This window comes from Cetorhinus maximus, chromosome 4 (assembly GCF_964194155.1).
Source record: "Cetorhinus maximus chromosome 4, sCetMax3.hap1.1, whole genome shotgun sequence".
NCBI lineage: Eukaryota > Metazoa > Chordata > Chondrichthyes > Lamniformes > Cetorhinidae > Cetorhinus > Cetorhinus maximus.
In genome coordinates, this window is record NC_135882.1 from 40045766 (window position 1) to 40064649 (window position 18884).

Below are 18884 nucleotides of genomic sequence, written 5' to 3' on the forward strand. Positions count from 1 at the left end.
TCTGCTTACAAATCTTTGATTTCAATCCACCCAAATCCTTTTTCAACTCACTGTAGTTGTACTCCTCCTGTTAAGTATTATTATGTTTAAGGGCTCCTTGTCCTTTTCCATAACTATTTTCAACCCAATGACATTATTAACGTTTGGAACACCAAATGCTCCCCTATTGAAACTTGCTCTAGTTCCCTGCTTCATTTTGCAGAACTAGAACTGCTTCCTTCCTAATTGGGCCAGGAAAATACTAACCAAGAAAGTTATCTCATTCACATTTCAGGAATGCCTCCCACTTACACTGCTATTATCCTAGTTTATCTGAGGATAATTGAAGTTGTCCAGTATCCCTACTCTGCAGTTCTTGCCTGCAAATTTGCATTTCCCTCTCAATCTCATTTTCTGGTTACCCAGTATTGTAACAGCTCCACCTTATCTGTAATTGGCGCCCTCAACTACATTGTCACTCTCCCAGTGCTATAATAGTTTCTGTGATTAATACTGCCACATTCTCTCCATTTTTTTCCTTCTCTTTCCTGAATACCTGGCGTCAGAAATATTAAGTTCCCAATCCTCTCCTTCTTAGTGCCTATAACAGAGGCCTGGCTCAATGTCACAGTCCCTGCAACAACTTGTGTCTGCAGCCCATCAACTTTATTTACCACGCTACATGCATTCAAGCACGTCCACTCCAAACTCACCTTAAATTGCTTCACATTTGCCAATCTGATTAATCCTAATTCTGAACTATTCTTTGCTGTAGTGCCTTCTCAGCTCAAGGACATAACTGCAAGAGTTCCTCAGGGTAGTGTCCTAGGGCCAGCATTTTTAGCTTCTTCATCAATGATCTTGCCTCCATCATACGGTCAGAAGTGAGAACATTCGCTGATGATTGCATCATGTGCAGCACCATTCTCGACTCCTCAGATACTGAAGAAGTCCATGTGCATATGCAGCAAGACCTGGACAATATCCAGGCTTGAGCTGACGAGTGGAAATTAACATTATGCCACTCAGGTGCCAGGCAATGACCATCTCCAACAAGAGAGGATCTAAGCATCTCTCCATGACATTCAACAGCATTACCATTGTAGAATATTCCCACTATCAACATTCTGGGGGTTACCAATGACCAGAAACTGAACTGGGCCAGCCATGTAAATATTGTGGTGACAAGACTAGGTCAGAGGCTGGGAATTCTGCAGCTAGTAACTCATCTCCTGACAACTCAAAGCCTGGCCACCATTTATATGGCACAAATGCGATGGAATATTCTCCACTTGCCTGGATGAGTGCAGCTCCAACAACACTCAAGAATCTTGACACATTCTAGGACAAAGCAGCCCACTTGATTGGCACCCCATCCACCACCTTAAACATTCACTCCCTTCACCATCAATGCACAGTGACAGCAGTATGTACCATCTACAGGATACATTGCAGCAACAGTCAAGGCTCCTTCAACAGCACCTTCTAAACCCGTGACCTCTACCACCTAGAAGGACAAGGGCAGTAGATATATGGGAGCATCACCATCTGCATGCACCCCTCCAAGGCACGCACCATCCTGACTTGGAACTATATCATTATTTCTTCACTGTCACTGGGTCAAAATCTTGGAACTCCCTTCTTAAAAGCTCTGTAAGTTTATCCACACCACATGGCTCCAGAGGTTCAAGAAGGAGATGCACTACCACCTTCTCAACAGCAATTAGGGATGGGCAATAAATGCTGGTCTTGCCAGTAATGGCCACCTTCCATGAATAAAAAAAAAGAAATTCTGTTGCCTTTGATGTTCCTTCTAGTGTCTAACCCTCTACCAAATTAGTTTATATTCTCCTAGCCACCATCTCCATTTTACAGCAATTACTGAAAACTGTTGATTCAAATCAGCTAAACTGCACACACTTATTAAGAAATGCAAGCTGTCTTTAAATGGTCTTTGAAGGGAAAAATATGCAGTGCTATGGGGAAAGGGCAGGAGAAAGGTACTAGTTGGAAAGCACTTTCAAAGAACCAGCACATACTGGTCCCAAAGGCCTCCTTCTGTGCTGCATCATGAAGGGTTAATAGTTATGTTAATTAAACAATGATGTTAATGATGATGCCAGCATGACATCAGGGAAAGATAACCAAGAGGCTCCAAGGGAGAAGGACACAGAGCAGTATGTGACCAGAGAACAATGTGCTTACCATGAGGTCTTGGATGTAATTAGTTCAAAATAATTTCAAGAAAAATTAAATACTGACCAACCCCAAGTCACTCAGAGTAAGAGAGACCTCATTGAGCCAGAAGACCAAACAAGTAAGGGTAACAAACACAAATACGGTGACAGCATAAAACATGGTGGCAGAACTGGGGGCCTCAGTTTAAGAAACCAAGATCACAGATTGGTAACCCATGGGTGAAGACCTTGGAGCAGCTTGCAATGAAAAAGAACAAAAATAAGGCATAGCTTGGTAGAGAACAGTGAACCACTCACAATGTTGGCAGGTATTGAACAGCCACTACTCCTTTCACAGTCCTACCAACACATTGAGCATCACAGCAAAGACAATGAGAGGAACCCTGGGGATGATGGTTTGAAAGGTACCGAACAGCTTTGGGCTTATAAGAGAGGGCACAAAAACACCAGGTCAGTATCCTTTTGTACACAGTTGGGGCTATAGCTGATGCTATCCTGGCGAGACAAGAAGTCGAGGAGACCTTGACATCCTACAAGGAGGTTTTGAGGGCCTTCAATAATTACTTCAGCCCTAACAGGAATCTGGCCATTGAACAGGCAAGATTCTACCAAAGGAGCCAATGGCCGGGTAAATTAATTCATTCATTTACTAATGACATGTATTGACTGGCCAGTAGTTACAGCTATGCAACTTTAAAGCATGAGTTAACTCATTGTAGTCAGCATGCTTGAAGATGCATTGTCAGACCACTTACAAACCAAGGAGGATTTAATGTTAGAGAAAGCCGAACAATTTGAAAGGCTGGTGGAGCAGAATTGGGGCATACTTCGGGGAGAAGTTGTGGCGCATGAGGGATCGATCCAGTATGCAGGCCCAATTTCAGGAGCCCCACCCATCAAAAAGCCTGTTAAAAGCCATCCAAAACTGCCTCAGGGGTAGTAAGAGCCTTTCCAACTATTATAAACTAATCCAGATGTGGTGCCAAAAAGGCAGCATTGTTACAGAGAATTCCAGCCGAGGGAGTCAATGCTTTCTCTGTGGCAAGATTGGACATTTTAGACAACTCTGCAGATCTAAAGCATAATTTAAGGGAAGAGAATTAGAACAAGCTTCCAACCATTTTAAAGTACTGGGAAATGAAAATAAGGACATTGAGGATGAAGATTTGCTGGGAGAAATAAAAGATCCCAATTACCAGTTCTGGTCTGTAGAGCTGAAAGTCCAAGGATATAGAACAGAATTTAAACTGGACACAGGGGCTGAGGGCCACAGTCTTGTCATACAGATTGAACTGGCTTCAGAACTGCTTAAAGAAGTAGAAATCCAGCCATCAAAGATAAAGCTATAGGAGTCAGGGGACACAAACCTCAAAGTGAAGGATCAGTTCACTACAACCTTGAGGCACGAAGGTAAAGAAATTAACAAACCTCTTTATATCTTGCAGAATCAACAAATTTCTCTGCTCAGCAGGTCAGCATGTTTAGGGCTTGGTCTTCTACAAAAGATCGACGAAGTAACAATAGAGGACAGCAAAGCAATATTCAGGGATGAATTTCCAAAGTTGTTCCAATGAAGCTCAAAATTGCAGCAGAAATTGAAGTTGACTTATTACGCAGTGAACCAGTCTTTACAGAAGGTGTAATCCTCTCAACATGGACAGAGTGCAGCTGGTTCTGAGTGTAATTACTGCAAGTTTGGCAAGTAAGGGAGTGAAGTTTTAAACTTTAAGGACCAATATCTTATAAAATCTATTACTGCTTGCTTGCAATTTGGCATTTAAGTTAAACTCATTGTTTTAAGTTTAGGCTTGGGCAGGGCAAATTAAGCAAATCAGGGTCTCTGAAGAGCAGGTAAGTTCAGCAAATTAAGTAACTGGCCTAATCTAGTTATGTAACTGCCACATAGTAGAGTCATTTGAATCTCAGTAGTATAAATAAGAGAGGTTAAGTGCCCTGGTACATAACACAGCTGGTTCTGAGTGTAAATACTACGAGTTTGATGAGTGAGGGAATTTGGTGAGGAGGGGAGGAAGGTGCTCTTTTCTTTTTCAGCCTCCACGAGACCAAGAGTTGAAATGTTTCACAAGAAGGCTAAGTTTGAAAAAAATCCAAGAGTTACATCACTGGTGAAACATAAAGTCACTGGTTGGAGAGAAGTTGTTGTTAGGGAGGGTCTTTAAGTAGCCAAAAATGGGAAAAATGCATTATTTTTAAAGGAAGTATCTACTGAGCTTTAAGTAAGAAACATAAGAAATTGGGAAGTAAAGTTAAGTCATGCCTAGGTAAAATTAATTTGTATAAGTAAACCGAGTCATTCGTGAGTGACTCTGAAAGACAGAAGCACAGGTTAAATAATGTATAGCACAGGAATTTGGCAGTGTTAAAAGGTGTATATGTAAATGCAAGGAGTATCACAAATAAAGCTGATGAGCTGAGAGCTAAGTTAGATGCATGGCTGCATGATATCATTGTTATGACAGAAACTTGGCTTAAAAAGGGATGAAAATGGCAGCTCAACATCCCTGGATACAGAGTTTTCAGACCCAATACAAAGGGGGGGTGTAGCATTATTGGTTAAAGAATCAATACAGCTGTGAGAAGGGATGATGATATACTAAATGAAGCATCAAATAAGGCCATATGGGTTGAGCGCAGAAATAAAAAGGGGCAATCACACTGTCAGGAGTGTACTATAGATCCCCAAATAGTGGAAGGAGTTAGAAGAGCAAATATGTAGGCAAATTTCTCAGTGCAAAAACAATAGGGCAGTAACTACCCTAATATCAATTGGGATATGAATAGTGTGAAGGCACAAAAGTCTTGAACTACATTCAAGAGAACTTTTCTAGCCAGCATGTAACAAGGCCAACAAGAGGGAGTGTAATTCTAGATTTAGTCTTAGGAAATGAAGTTGGGCAAGTGGATGAAGTAGCAGTGGGGCTGCATTTTGGGAGTAGTGACCATAATACAGTTAGATTTGGCAGTACCACCCTTTTTCTTTGTGGGGACATGTCTACAATATGCCTGTAGAAAATCGCTTTTGAATGCTTCCTACTAATTTGACAGTTTTCCCTTCCAGTAGCTGTATCCAGTCCACTTTCACCAGCAGTGGGGCACCATTTTGGGAATAGTGACCATAATAGGGTTAGATTTACCATCATTATGGAAAAGGACAAAGATATAACAGGATTAAAAGTTCTAAATTGGGGAAAACAAATTTTACAAAGATGAGGTGAACTGGTGAAAGTGGACTGGATACAGCTACTGGAAGGGAAAACTGTCAAATTAGTAGGAAGTATTCAAAAGCGATTTTCTACAGGCACATTGTAGACATGTCCCCACAAAGAAAAAGGGTGGTACTGCCAAATCTAGAGCCCCCTGGTTATCCAGAAGCATACAGGGTAACATAAAACTGAAAAAGAAAGCTTTTGACAGTCACAAAAAGCTTAATCCTGTAAAAAGCCTAGGGGAGTATAGAAAGTACAGGGGTGAAGTAAAAAAGGAAACTACAAAAGCAAAGGGAGGAAATGAAAAAATATTGGCAGGTAAAATCAAAGAAAACCCAAAGATGATACACCAGTACGTTAAGGGCAAGAGAATATCTAAGAAAAAGGTAAGTCCTATCAGAGATGTACGTGGTAACTTATGCATTGATGCTGAAGATGTGGGCGGGGTTCTCAATGAGTACTTTGACTCTGTCTTCACTAAGGAGAGGGATGATGCAGACATTCTAGTTAAAGAGGAGGAGTATGAAAAATTAGATACAATAAGCATAATGATAGAAGAAGTACTAGAGGGACTGACATCCTTGAAGGTGGATAAATCACTAGGGCCGGATGGATTGTATCCAGGTTGTTAAAGGAAGCCAGGGAGGAAGTAGTGGATGTTCTGAGGATCATTTTCCAATCCTCACTAGTTACAGGCGAGGTACCAGAGGATTGGAGATCTATGAACGTTGTACCATTATTTAAAAAGGGTGCGAGGGATAGGCCAGAAAATTATAGGTCAGTCAGTCTGACTTCGGCGGTGAGCACATTATTGGAATTAATTCTGAGAAACAGGATAAACTGTCACTTCAAACGGCATGAATTGATCAGGGATAGTCAGCATGGTTTTGTTAGGGGAAGATTGTATATTACTAACTTAATAGAATTTCTTGAGGAAGTAACAAGGAGGATTGATGAGGGTAATGTAGTAGATGTTGTCTATAAATGGATTTTAGTAAAGCATTTGACAAGGTCCCACATGGCAGAGTGGTCAGAAAAGTGAGATCCCATGGGATACAGGGGAAGGTGGCAAGTTGGATCCAAAATTAGCTCAGTGACAGAAATCAAAGGGTAATGGTCGATGGATGTTTTTGCAGTAAAGATTAAAGATGGCATTACAGTACTGGAGAGAGAGGATGGTCTAGAGGGGTCAAGAATGGAATCTCTCTGGCTAGAGGTAATGAAGAAAGTGCAATAACATTGATTGGTGTAGTATATAAACCACCAACTAGTGGAAGGGATGTAGAGAAACAAATATGCAACAAATCACAGAGGTGCAAGAATTAGAGAGTAATTATAATGGGGATTCCAATTATCCAAATATAGACTGGGATAGGAATAGTGCAAAACAACAAGAGGGGCGAGAGTTCCTGAAATGTGTTCATGATAATTTTCAGTAACAGTGCGTTTCTGGTCCAACAAGAGGACACGCACTTTTGGACCTAGTTCTGGGGAATGAGTTGGCCCAAGTGGATCAAATGTCAGTGGGAAAGCATTTAGGGGACAGTGACCATTGTATCATAAGGTTTAGGTTGACCATGGAAAAGGACAAGGAACAATCCAGAGCAGGGATCATTAATTTGGGGAAAGCCAACTTCGATGAGATGAGAATGCATCTGAATCGAATGAGTTGGAATCAAGTGTTGGCAGAAAAGACTATGGCTAGACAATGGGCCACCTTCAAAGAAAAAGTATTGCAGGCAATGTCAAGGTGGGAAAAGGGGAAAGGTAAGACAAGTAAACCCAGAGTGCTCTGGATATCGAGAGAGATAGAGGTGAAGATGAAAAGAAAGAAGTACTTGTACGACAGATGTCAGGTAGAAAATATAATGGAGAATCAGGCTGAATATATAAGAACCAGAGGGGAAATGAAAAGCTAATAAGAAAAGCAAGGAGAGAACATGAAAGGAGACTGGCAGCTAACATAAAAGGGAATCCCAAGGCCTTCTATATGCATATAAATAATAAAAGGGTGGTAAAAGAAAGAGTAGTGCCAATTAGGGATAAAAAAAAAGGGATCTTGCATTTGGAGGCAGGAGAAATAGCGGAGGTTTTAAATGAATACTTCGCACCTGTCTTTGCAAAGGAAGAAGATGCTACCCAGTCCGAGAGAGGAGATAACTGGTACACAAGGAGAATTTAGGATTGAGAAGGAGGAGGTATTAGAAAGGCTATATTTTCATGGGGAGTTCAAATGGCTGTATGTTTGATTGAGGGGAAATATTTTTCAACTGGAGTTTGAGTGTAGAATTGTTTATTTTATTTCCTCAGCATTTCAAAAACTTCCCAGTGTTACTATAAAGTTCACAAGTTCTGTACATAGTGGCTACTGGGTGAGTGGGCTTGGAGGATGCGCGGAGGATCATAAGAGCTGGATGAGGGAGTGACAGTGTGCGAGGGATGAGAGCTAGGGGACCTACAATCATGACGAGAACTGGGCTGATGTCCCAAAGAACAGAGGCGGGCCTTCTAACCTGCCAACATCAGCATTTTCCCACCTCCGTTCCCACCTTGGACATGCATCAGGCAGGAGAAGCCACAGCCCCGGCTCGCCCCGACTCTGGAAGATGAAAATTCCAGGTGAGTGAGCTGACTTTGGCAATGCAACGTAGGGAAATGGCTTGAATTGTGCTTCCTAGCTTGAAGGGGAAAATTCATGCCTAATTTTATTTTGTAAAGTTGTAACAAATGACTTAGGGCAGTAAAAATAAAATAAATGTGGAAACCCACTGGTGGAATACAGCTTTTCTGAAGCAAATGCTGCCCAATCTCATTAAACTGAAACTTGCCAATAGTAATCATTAAACCAAGTACTCAGACAACCTTCTGAGATACTGCCTATCTTACAAAACATTAACATTGAATCATCTTTAGCATTGAATTACAATTGGGTCAACTTTACAGGGGGACGTAAAGCCAGACAGCACTTTTCTGACTTTAAGTCTGGCTGCCTTGCAGCAATAATACGCTGGAGGCAGATTACTTACTTGCGGGTGGGAGTTCCACCCCTCAGGGACAGGGAGCTCCACCCCTCAGGGACAGGGAGCTCCACCCTCGAGAGCTGCCAGCCAATCTAATTGGCCAGTGGTTCTGTAGTCTCAGCAGCTCCAGAAATGGCTGAAGACAGCAGACTATAATCAGTCCCCAGGATGGAAGAAGATGGATATCGGACTTGATGGTGAATTTGGGAAGGGATTTGAGACCCCAGCAGAGGTGGGGAGGGGTGGAAGTCAGGTTTTAGAGGCTATGGGAGAGGCACTAAGGGAGGGGCACAATCTTGGACGGGACCCCCCACCAAATGTGGCACCCCACTTCCTGCTCACCTTTAGCACATGCAGTGAAATCTGCTGGCTTGGTCATCTTTCTTCGGCCTTTCCCAACCACGTGTTATAGCAGTGGAGGCAGAATGAAGTCCTTAAGTGGCCATTCACTGGCCACGTAAGGGCCTCAATAAACCTCAGGGCAGGTGGGTTGCCTAACACATTACCTGTTCCCTGTAATAGTGGAGATAGGGTCAGGGGTGGGCGGGAAGGTGGTGGGCTGGCCACTCACTTTATTTTATGTGCCCCCCCGCCTTCAAACATGCAGGCCGGATGTGCCATAAAATTCACCTCAATGTTTGTTTTAGCTCTCTTTGAAATAAGCTGAAATGAACCAAATTTTGATCGCACTGGAATAAGTTACAAAATGTTTAAATTTAAAAGGGCTGTGAGCCGCATGGGATTGACAGGGACAGGAATCGAGCATAAAATTGTTGATTAAATATATTGATTGAAATTAGGCTAAGGCAGACATTATTATACTATGGTGTGGGCTATTTGGGTCACTAAATTGTGAAAAATTCTTAGTGTGTGTGTGAAGCTTAATGTAGTCAGCATAGAGAGTTACTGGAAGTTTAACATTGCTGAACTAGTATTGTGACATGGTGTCTCTTAAAACTCTTGTTCTTTGTTTTGGAATCTTAAGTAAATCTACAATACATTTTCCCATACATAGGATACAAAGCTTCAGCATTATTGTGTTAAGTATCTTTTTGGTATGTGTATTTAAAAAAAAAAGTCACTTCAATAACAACTTACATTTTTCCAGCATTCCTCAAGGGCTTTACACTAAATAAGAAAGAGCAGAAAAGGAAAAGAAAACGCTTAAAGCAGGAGACCAGGCATGATCAAAAGGATGGCATCTGAGAAGGATTTTGAGACGAGGGAGAAAAGTAACCAGCTGGATGGAAACAAGCAGTAAGTCCCCAAGGGCAGAAGTTGAATGAACATAGTCTCTAATGGAGTTAAGTGGAGAGAGCAGTGGTAATGCAGAAGAAGAGTGGCAAGCTCATATGGGGATGTAAAACTAGAGGAGATCGCAAAAGTGGGGAAAAGTCATGGATGCATTTGAAAGTGAGGATGAGAACTTAACTTAAAATTAACACCTTAGGGTATGGGAAGTAAGTGTAGCCTGGGGAAGGCAGGGGTAATATGCAATGTTCCCTTTAAGATGCGCATCTGAGCAGCAGCTTAAAGATACTGTGCAAGCCACTTACAAGTTGTCCCATTGAAAACAATGCACACAAAAGTATTCAAAGTTTCTACACATTGAAGTACACAGGCCACACACACATAAAACAATATTGTGAATATTGGTGATGTGATTGCTGAGCCTCTGTGGATGAGGACATGAATGCAATGTTAAGAATTAGCTATATAATATGAAGTAAAAGAAAGTCTACAAATTTTTTAAGCAATTGATCCTCACGTTGATGAAATAATAAACTAGAATTCTAGCAGAGACAGGCAGCAGCAAGGGCAGAAGTGGAAAATGTCAAGAAGACTTGGTAGAGGTATTCAAAGTCATGAGTGGCATTAAGATGTGGAGAAGGAAGCTCAACTTAGGGGTAAGCAGCTTGAGGTGGCAGTCAGAGAAGTTTATTGAAGTTAAGGCATATAGGACGCTGGTAAGAGCCATACTTAAAGGCTTCTGTTTAGCCAACATTAAACTGAATGGAATTTTGGCTTGTGTAGGCCTTGACCTCAGAGGCAATTGAATACTGTAATGCTTTCACAATATACCATAAGCACAATTTCCCACACAATGGGCTGAATTTCCTTGGCCCCTGTGGACATGGGATTGGGGGCAGAGAGGCCTGAAAAATATTGTGGGGGAGGGCAGGAAGCTGTGTCAGGGAGGCCCCCCAACCACTAGAGGAGCTTCCCAGCAGTAGGCAGGGAAGAAAGTTGGCAGCTTGCTCCAGCAAGATAGGCAGCCACTTAATGGCCAACTTAGGAGCCATTTTCCAATGGAGACAGAATCTTCCCACCATTGGACTGATCCCCCCTGTTCAGCTCTCGAGAGGCATCATCCCAGTAGCAGGCCAAGAGGCCATTGAAACCAGAGGCTCCATGCCCCAATAAATACACCGCCAAGATGAAAGACTTCCACTGAATCCAATACCAGCCCTGTGTAGGTGTTCCTTCATGTTAATGCTCTCTTGCTTATGCCTGCCTGCCTCAGCAGTGCCCACTTCTCCAAGTGGGGCTGCCAGTTGGACATTGCAGTGGGCCCTCTGATTAGGCCTCCCACTTCCCTGGTCTGTCATCCTTAATTGGATAGGACTCCCAGAGGCCACTTCTTAATTGGCACCTCCAAGAAGATGGTGACTGATGCCCCACCAGCCACCTCTGGGTTCCCAACCTGAAATTGAGGCCAATGTTGGGGGACCATGATCCAACCAGGAAAATCTAGCCCAATGAGACAGTGATCTTAGCCATGCCATCTTAAAGCAGAGGATAGCTGCCAGTCTGTGCTGTGGAAGTTTAAAGTAGCCACACCAGGCTGCCTCACACACCGACTTGGCAACAGGCTACATGCAGTATTGGCAGAGGGCTGGGATTAGGTTTCTAACTCACCCTCTTGGACAATGACAGTGCATGAGATTACTCAAACTGGGAGGCACAAAGGAAGCAAAAGATAAAATGTTGACAATATATTGCCTGTGAAATGAAAAAAGACAGATTAACATTTTGGCTGTAAATGCTTTGTGAGATCGTTTTCTGGTTTTGTTTCAGTTTTATAGGGTTTTTTTTTTTCATTTTTGTTTTACTGAAAGACTTTTTAATAGCTCAGAACACTGGGGTTTTCTTTGACTATTACCACTGGATCACAAACACAATAGAGAATCTGTAGATTCTGCAGATTAATTTGTTTTTCACTTGAGCACCAGCTGACCCGGCAGCTCCTTGGTAAGAAAATAGGAACATAAAAAGTGCAGTTGTAGACTCTACATGAGTAAGAACCCAACTATTATTTAAAGAAGCACCATGTCAGAGATTTTCAAGCTACACTGTAGGCAGAGGTAGATAGATTCTTGTTAGGCAAGGGAATCAGAGGTTATTGGGGGTAGATGGGTAGAGGGGAATGTGGAACTCGAAACACAAACGGATCAGCCATGATCTTATCAAATGTCCCCTTTAAAAAGTGAAAGTAATTTAGGATTTCTGGTCATAAGTGTGTTTGATATCTGCTTAAAACAAGGCAAGACTAAAAGAAATTCAACATATGTTCAAAAACAGTGTATTTAGTCAAGATTTGAAATCAAAGAATGGGCTTAATTAGCAAATCTCAGCACAGAATCACACACAGAGCAGAAACAATCTAAAGTAAGAAATAGAACAATATGAAAAATTTGGGCTAAGATTGTTTTTCATTTGACCATCCAACTTCAGACCACCTGCCAAGTGAACCAAGTGGGCACACATTACCAGTGACAGTAAAAGCTACCACCACCCTTAATTTCTTTGTTCCTCGCTCCTGCCATGGTTCTCCAGGAGGTATTTAATGAATCTCATAGTTTGCTGCATCTCACAGGTGACTGAAGCCATGTTTGCTAGGACTGGGAATTATATGCAGCTGATGAGGCCAGTCTAAATGAATGGGTGCTCAGATTTGCAGCTCTGGCTGGCCTCCCGCAGACCCAGGGCGTTATCGAGTGCACAAATGGCAATCAAGGCACTCTCAGATCACCCGAGGTTCTTAGTTAACTGCAAAGGTTTCCAATCCATTAACATGCAACTTGTCTGCCGCAAAGAGGCCATCATGCATATTTGTGTAAGATTCCTAGGAAACTGTCATGATGCTTTCATCCTGCATCAGTCAAACCTCCCAGATCCCTTTGCACCTTGAAGTAGAGTTAACAACTGGCTCATTGGAGGCATAACCTCCTCACCAGAGACTTGACTGTTAACATTATGTAAAAAATCACTGTCTAATAACCTTATAACATCTTAAGAAATTGAACATTCTCAACATCTTATGAAGAAAGCTTCCTTACAGCTTGCTGGTTGAAAAACACAGGAAAGGCCTGTTATCTCTATCAAGGCTATGTCTCTAGTGCAGACATTCCTGATAAGGATTGGATCTCATGACCCATACATAAACAAAACATCTCAGTAAAGTTTAAAACAGGGTCTTGAGAGAAGAAAAATTCACTTTGGACAGGAAAGAGTTTCCAAGCCTTCAACAGGTGATGAAAGACCAGGGAAGAGCTTCCTAACACATCAGTTGGAAAGCAGAAGAGGCTGCCACCATCAAGTATGGAGACCAACACTCTGCATCATCAGTCAGTTTGTCCGCTGCCCATGTTAGCTGTTCCCGGAAGGGTTGTATGCTTTTTCTACTTAGCCTACATGCACATATTTAAATTGTTGCTTCTTAAACTACTTTAAAATTGCCGCAGCTTTTAAAATCTACGCCTTAACGACAATCAAAAGACACTTAACCATATTTTTTTTACCTTTTTTTATGGACTCTAACTTCCCTTATTTCTGATACGTGTGAGTGTGAGTCAGAGAGAGAGAGAGAGTGTGTGTGTGTCTGTGTGTGTGAGAGAGAGAGAGAGAGAGAGAGAGTGTGTGAGAGAGAGAGAGAGAGAGAGAGTGTGTGTGTGTCGACCCCAATGACTGCATGAGGATCGAATGCTTGATGTCATAACTTTATTATTTTTCTCAGGTTTAGTGGTTAATAAATTTGCTCTTTCTTTGACTCAAGAAAACCGTGTTTGATTGGCTGCTTATTGCTCACAGCTTAATTAATTAAATACATTCTGATTTGGAAAAGGCATATCCATGTGAAAAAGAAACTTAAACCTTTGTTGTGACCAACTGAGAAGGTTGAAAAGCAGGGAGTCAGTTCACCCCTTCTCACCTGGTCGTAATAATGCAATTCCTGTGGCTTCAGCAGAGGTAAAGGTAGGATACGCATATACTCCCTCCAACTGCTGAGATGCTCTTGGTTGACTTCCTTTGGGTCATGGAACCCATGAGAGCCCTGCCAAAGACTTCTCCAATCTGCCCATGGGCAGGGACAGAGTCAGTGACTTGGGCAAGAGGCAGCATGTGAGTGCCCACAGCTTCCCTTTCATGGCCCACCAGCACTTTTCCGCTAGCAATGGGCTGGAAAGCACTTTGCTGAACATGAAAGAGGCTTTGAAGGGCTAAGGCTAGGTTTTCATGAAAAGCAAAATACTGCAGGTGCTGGAAACCTGAAATAAAAATAGAAAATGCTAGAAATACTCAGCAGGTCAGGCAGCATCAGTGGAGAGAAAACAGAGTTAGCCATCGGAATCATCCCAGATTTGCACAAAGGGTGGGAAAAAGTCATTTTACCCGCTGGCTGCAATGGTGGGCTTTTGTGCTGTATTGTCCCATTTCCACCTCATTAGTTATGCAGCCACAGGAAACACGCTATCTCACTGCCGTTACCTTCCTGCTTCCTCACGCAGGGCACCATATTTTAACTGCAACCATACGCACACTTCCCAATGCTTGCAGCCCAGGACTGCTCCGTGAAGACATGGTCCTAAAAGCCAAGAAGAGTGTAGGCCCCCAATTTCATGATTCATTCCTGGGATGCCTTCTGGACGCAGTGGAGGTCCACCGCAATGTCCTCTATCCCCGCTCTGACTGCACGAGCACCATCAGTCTCACCGCTTGGCTTGGGAGGCAGTAACAGTAGTGGTCAGTGCTAATGCTGCACACAAGAGGTCTGCCATCCAGGGCAGAAAACAGATGAATGTTCTCATCTGTGCTGCCAGGGTAAGGCAACCATTTCATCACTCTAAACTCTCACACTCACTGGCATCTCACTCACTTCCAGTACAAGGAAATTCACCACTCTCTCTCTCACACAAACCCTCACATCTCCATCTGGCCTCATCTCCCTTGGAGACTGCCTCCTCAGCCCTCACCATCTTGAGGCCACTTGCACAGATCAACATGTGTCCCCACACACACCTTGTGATACAACCCTTCCCCTTAAGCCTCTTCCCTTGCCTGAGGCCACTTCTCCAAGTGGCTGCAGCCATTGAAAAGTCAACCCCACCATATGGTTGGTCTGGTAGATGGAGGCCTGCCTGTGAGCCCCCCTAAAAGTGATGTGGTGCCGCCTGTGAAGCCTGGCGCTGATAACTGTGACTGCTTCCCAAATCAATGTAGGCAAACAAACCTCAAAGTCCCGAGCGAAGTGCAGCTTGCCAGGTGCGCATTGCTTATGTACAGTTGTGAAACACGTCGGCCTGCAATCATTCTGACGTGGCCAGATGACCAGCGTAGGGAGATGATTCTGGCGAGCAGGGCCTATAATGAGATGCTAAAATATTAAAATTAGGTTCCTGACATGCAGCAGTGGGAAATGTGGCCTGCCATTGACAGGTGTAGTGGACAATCGCAAACTGGCTTCACAACGGCATGAAACCAATTTCTGGCCTTCTCACCATATTGTGTCCCCTCCCCCCGCCGGCCATGACACCTGACACCAACGGGGTCGGAAAATTCTGTCCAACATTTCAGGTTGATGATCTTTCATCAGAACTAATCAGGTTTTCAGCAATCCTGTTTACGGTGGCAATGTGAGTGTGCAAGTCATGACTAAGGGCCAGCATGAGCTTGTTTGAGTGCAGTACCTGATGCTCCATGCAGGTGGCCACTCTTTTCATGGAAGTATAGACATCAACACAAAGGCCTGCAAGATCATGACACTCATAGTTGAGATAGTCTCGTCCAGTACCTCTAAGTGTTCCGCTGTGTGGCTAGAAAGGCTGACAGCGCTTCACACATTTTCTGCTGCTGCTCCAGAGTTATGCTGTTTGTGAAAACTTCCTGTGGGAGAGGAAAACATGATGTAGAACTGTCAAGGTAAGCCACCATGCGTGCATAATAATATTTCACTTGATGTTGACATCAAGTCAGCATGAATGTGTAATAGAAACGGAAAATGCTGGAAAAATTCAGCAGGTCTGACAGCATCTGTGGAGAAAGAAACAGAGTTAATGTTTCGAGTCAGTATAACTATACTTCAGAGCTAAGGAGAAGTAGAAAGTGATGGAATTTATACTGTTTAAGGGGGAGCGGAGCAGGTAAAGCAGGATAAAGGTCAAAGGGGGCTCCTTTCTATCACTGACCTTCTATTCTGCTTTACCTGTTCCACCTCCCCCCTTAAACAGTATAAATTCCATCACTTTCTACTTCTCTTTAGCTCTGAAGAAGTCATTGAAACGTTAACTCTGTTTCTATCTCCACAGATGCTGCCAGACCTGAGTTTTTCTAGCATTTTCTGTCTTTATTTCAGATTTCCAGAATCCGCAGTATTTTGCTTTTATCAATGTGAATGTGTGTTGTATGCCATGTAGCTGCCTGATTTTAATTGTGTCCATGCATCTGCATGTTTGCCCTCTGGAGTGTCCCAGCTACTTGCACCGATTCTCTCCCTCTCCCTGGTGTTCTGTGATCTCTTCTGCAAGGAGAGAGAGAGGAGACCTGTTAGTCAGAGTAATAGTGTGTGCTGAATGGATGGATGGAAATGGACAATCATTTCTGGAGGATCACTGTGAGGGATGGGCATGACGTTGTATTAAGATAAGGATGAGTGGTCGGATGAGGATGTGAGGAGGTAACTGGACTGAGAGAGATGGGCGCACCTGCAAGGTAAGTTGGTATGAGAAGTGATGTGCAAAAGTAGGCTTGAGAAAGCAGCGTGAGGGGGGATATTGGGGTTAGACAAACATAAGAATGTACTTGAATGGACAATGCTGTTCACATTTCCTTACCTGATTGAGTATCATTAAACCTCTTCCAGCACTGAGTTTAGGAATGTGACACCCCGCTCCTGCTGCTAACTTCCTGAACAATTTCTAGCTATTCCTTCTTGTTCTCTGTGGCTGGTTTCTTCTTCCTGTTAGAAGCTCCCTGTGGTCAATTACAGCCTGTACCATCAGCATTAAGAATGATTCATTGATGTGAGGTGCTGCCTTGCAACATTGAGAGTTTATTTCTGCAGTTTCCTGCTCTGTGGATACTCCGAGGCAATCCTTCAACTTTCATCCTAGCATGGTCCCTTAAACACTTCAGCTGAAATACAGTCATGAAGATTGTTATCACGCCTGTTCACACTAATTGACGGGGAGCCTTGGAAGTCAGATGTGAATGCAGTGGCTGCATTAAAAAGCCACCGACAGACTGCTGAAACTTCCCTGAAGCTAGTATGTTGAAAAATTAAAGTCCATCCCATACTGATATATGGCCAGGATTTTCCTGGAGTGGGGGGGGGGGCAGCGCTCGCCAACACGTAAAATGCAGAACACCCGACGTCACCGTGCCCCATTTAAATGTTCAGGTAGGCGGGGGCTTAGCAAAATCAGCTGTGCACCCGCCGACCTGTCACTGGCCAACTGAGGCCATTGACAGAATCATTTAAGTAATTAATGGACCTGCCCGTCCAACCTTAATGTTGGCGGGCAGGCTGGGAGCCCTGGCGGGCTTCAGAAAAAGCATGAAACCTCATCCACTGGCGGGATGAGGTTTCATGTAGGTTTTAAAAAATTTAAAGTGTTTTTAAAAGTTATGGACATGTCCCAACTCATGTGACAGTGTCACATGAGGGGACATGTCAGGGAATTTTTTAAATTCTAATTTTAATATTTTTTAATGTACAATCGATCTCCCTGAGGCAGCACTTTGCCTCAGGGAGATGAGTGCGCTCTTTCGTGCGCATGTGTGAAAGAGCACGCACTCGGCTGAGGGATTCCCTGCCCGCACAGGGAGCGCATAGCGCTTCCATGTGGATGTCAGCTGGGTGGGCCTTAATTGGCTCGCCCGCATAAAAGGCGGTGCACCCCCCCAATTGGGGGCGCCGATCGAAGGCATGCCTCCGCGCGCCCGCTCTTCAACATCCCCCCTGACAGGGGCAAAATTCTGCCCTATGAGTAATGGCCATTTGAGCGAGATACAGAAGGCAGCTGACAACCATCAATTTGCAGATCAGAAGGGAAAATTTGGTTAGGGGAATATTAAAAACGTTAACATATGTGTTACTTATTTCTCATTGAAGTTTAAAAATCTTTATCAGTGGTACCACTGATCTAAGCCAGCACTAATTATGTAATTGAGTTTAGCCCTAGCCTTGGTAAAGTGCTTCGCAGAGAGATGACCCTTAAAAAGCTGAGTATCAGAACCCTGAAATGTTGGTCCCAGCATGGAATCTGAGGACCAGGTGTGGTCAGTGCTTTCCAAATGTGCAATGCGTTTCACGTTCTGCTAGTTCTCATCTGTTCTAGTCTAGTTTTTTGACCCGTGCACCCAACCAGAGAGACTCGTGAATGGGGGCAAAGAGTCTCAGAACATCAGGCGGCTCAAGTAACAAAACTATCATAATATTCCAGTCATAATGCAGCAAATTATAAGAAGCAAATGCATCATGTCATTACGGAGCGCATCACAGGTGCATTTACCAGCATGCACTCTCAATGAAGCCACTGTTATCTTACACACCCAAACGCCCTCCCTCAAGGTAAGAAGTGGAATGTAATAACAACACTCCCAAAATCTTTAAAGCCAATGGCTACTGCAATCTGCCATAGACCAAGATTATTAAAATATTGAAAAGCCAATACAGAAATAGTGTGAATCCATTTTTATTATAAAATTGATGGAAATAATTATAAATATACTTTGGAATGAGCTTACTCTTATACATGTAACAACACAGAAAATCAAATCCCAAGTATAATAAACAAACAGTAGTAGCATTTTCTAATCAGAAATAAAATGTGAAATACTTGCTGGGTAATTTGTATGTACTGCTGCGTGTGCCTATAAGGTAGCTCAACATGGTCAGCAACATGTAAACATTCCAAAAGTTCCTTGATGGACTAGTGGTGAAGCCAATATCTAGTGTAATTCAGACCAGGGAGTTCCAGATTCAATTCCCGGTCTAAGCTCAGTAAGCCAATCTTATCTGGGTGGCAGTTTGGGGATGATAGCCATCCACAGACATCTTAAACTAGTGAGGGAAAATAAATCAGCCAAGGTTCCTGCACCTAAATGTTATTCAGCTAGACGTCATGGTCATGGTTGAAAATCTTCCCCAGTGCAGAAATTAAAAGTGTTCTGACACCCAG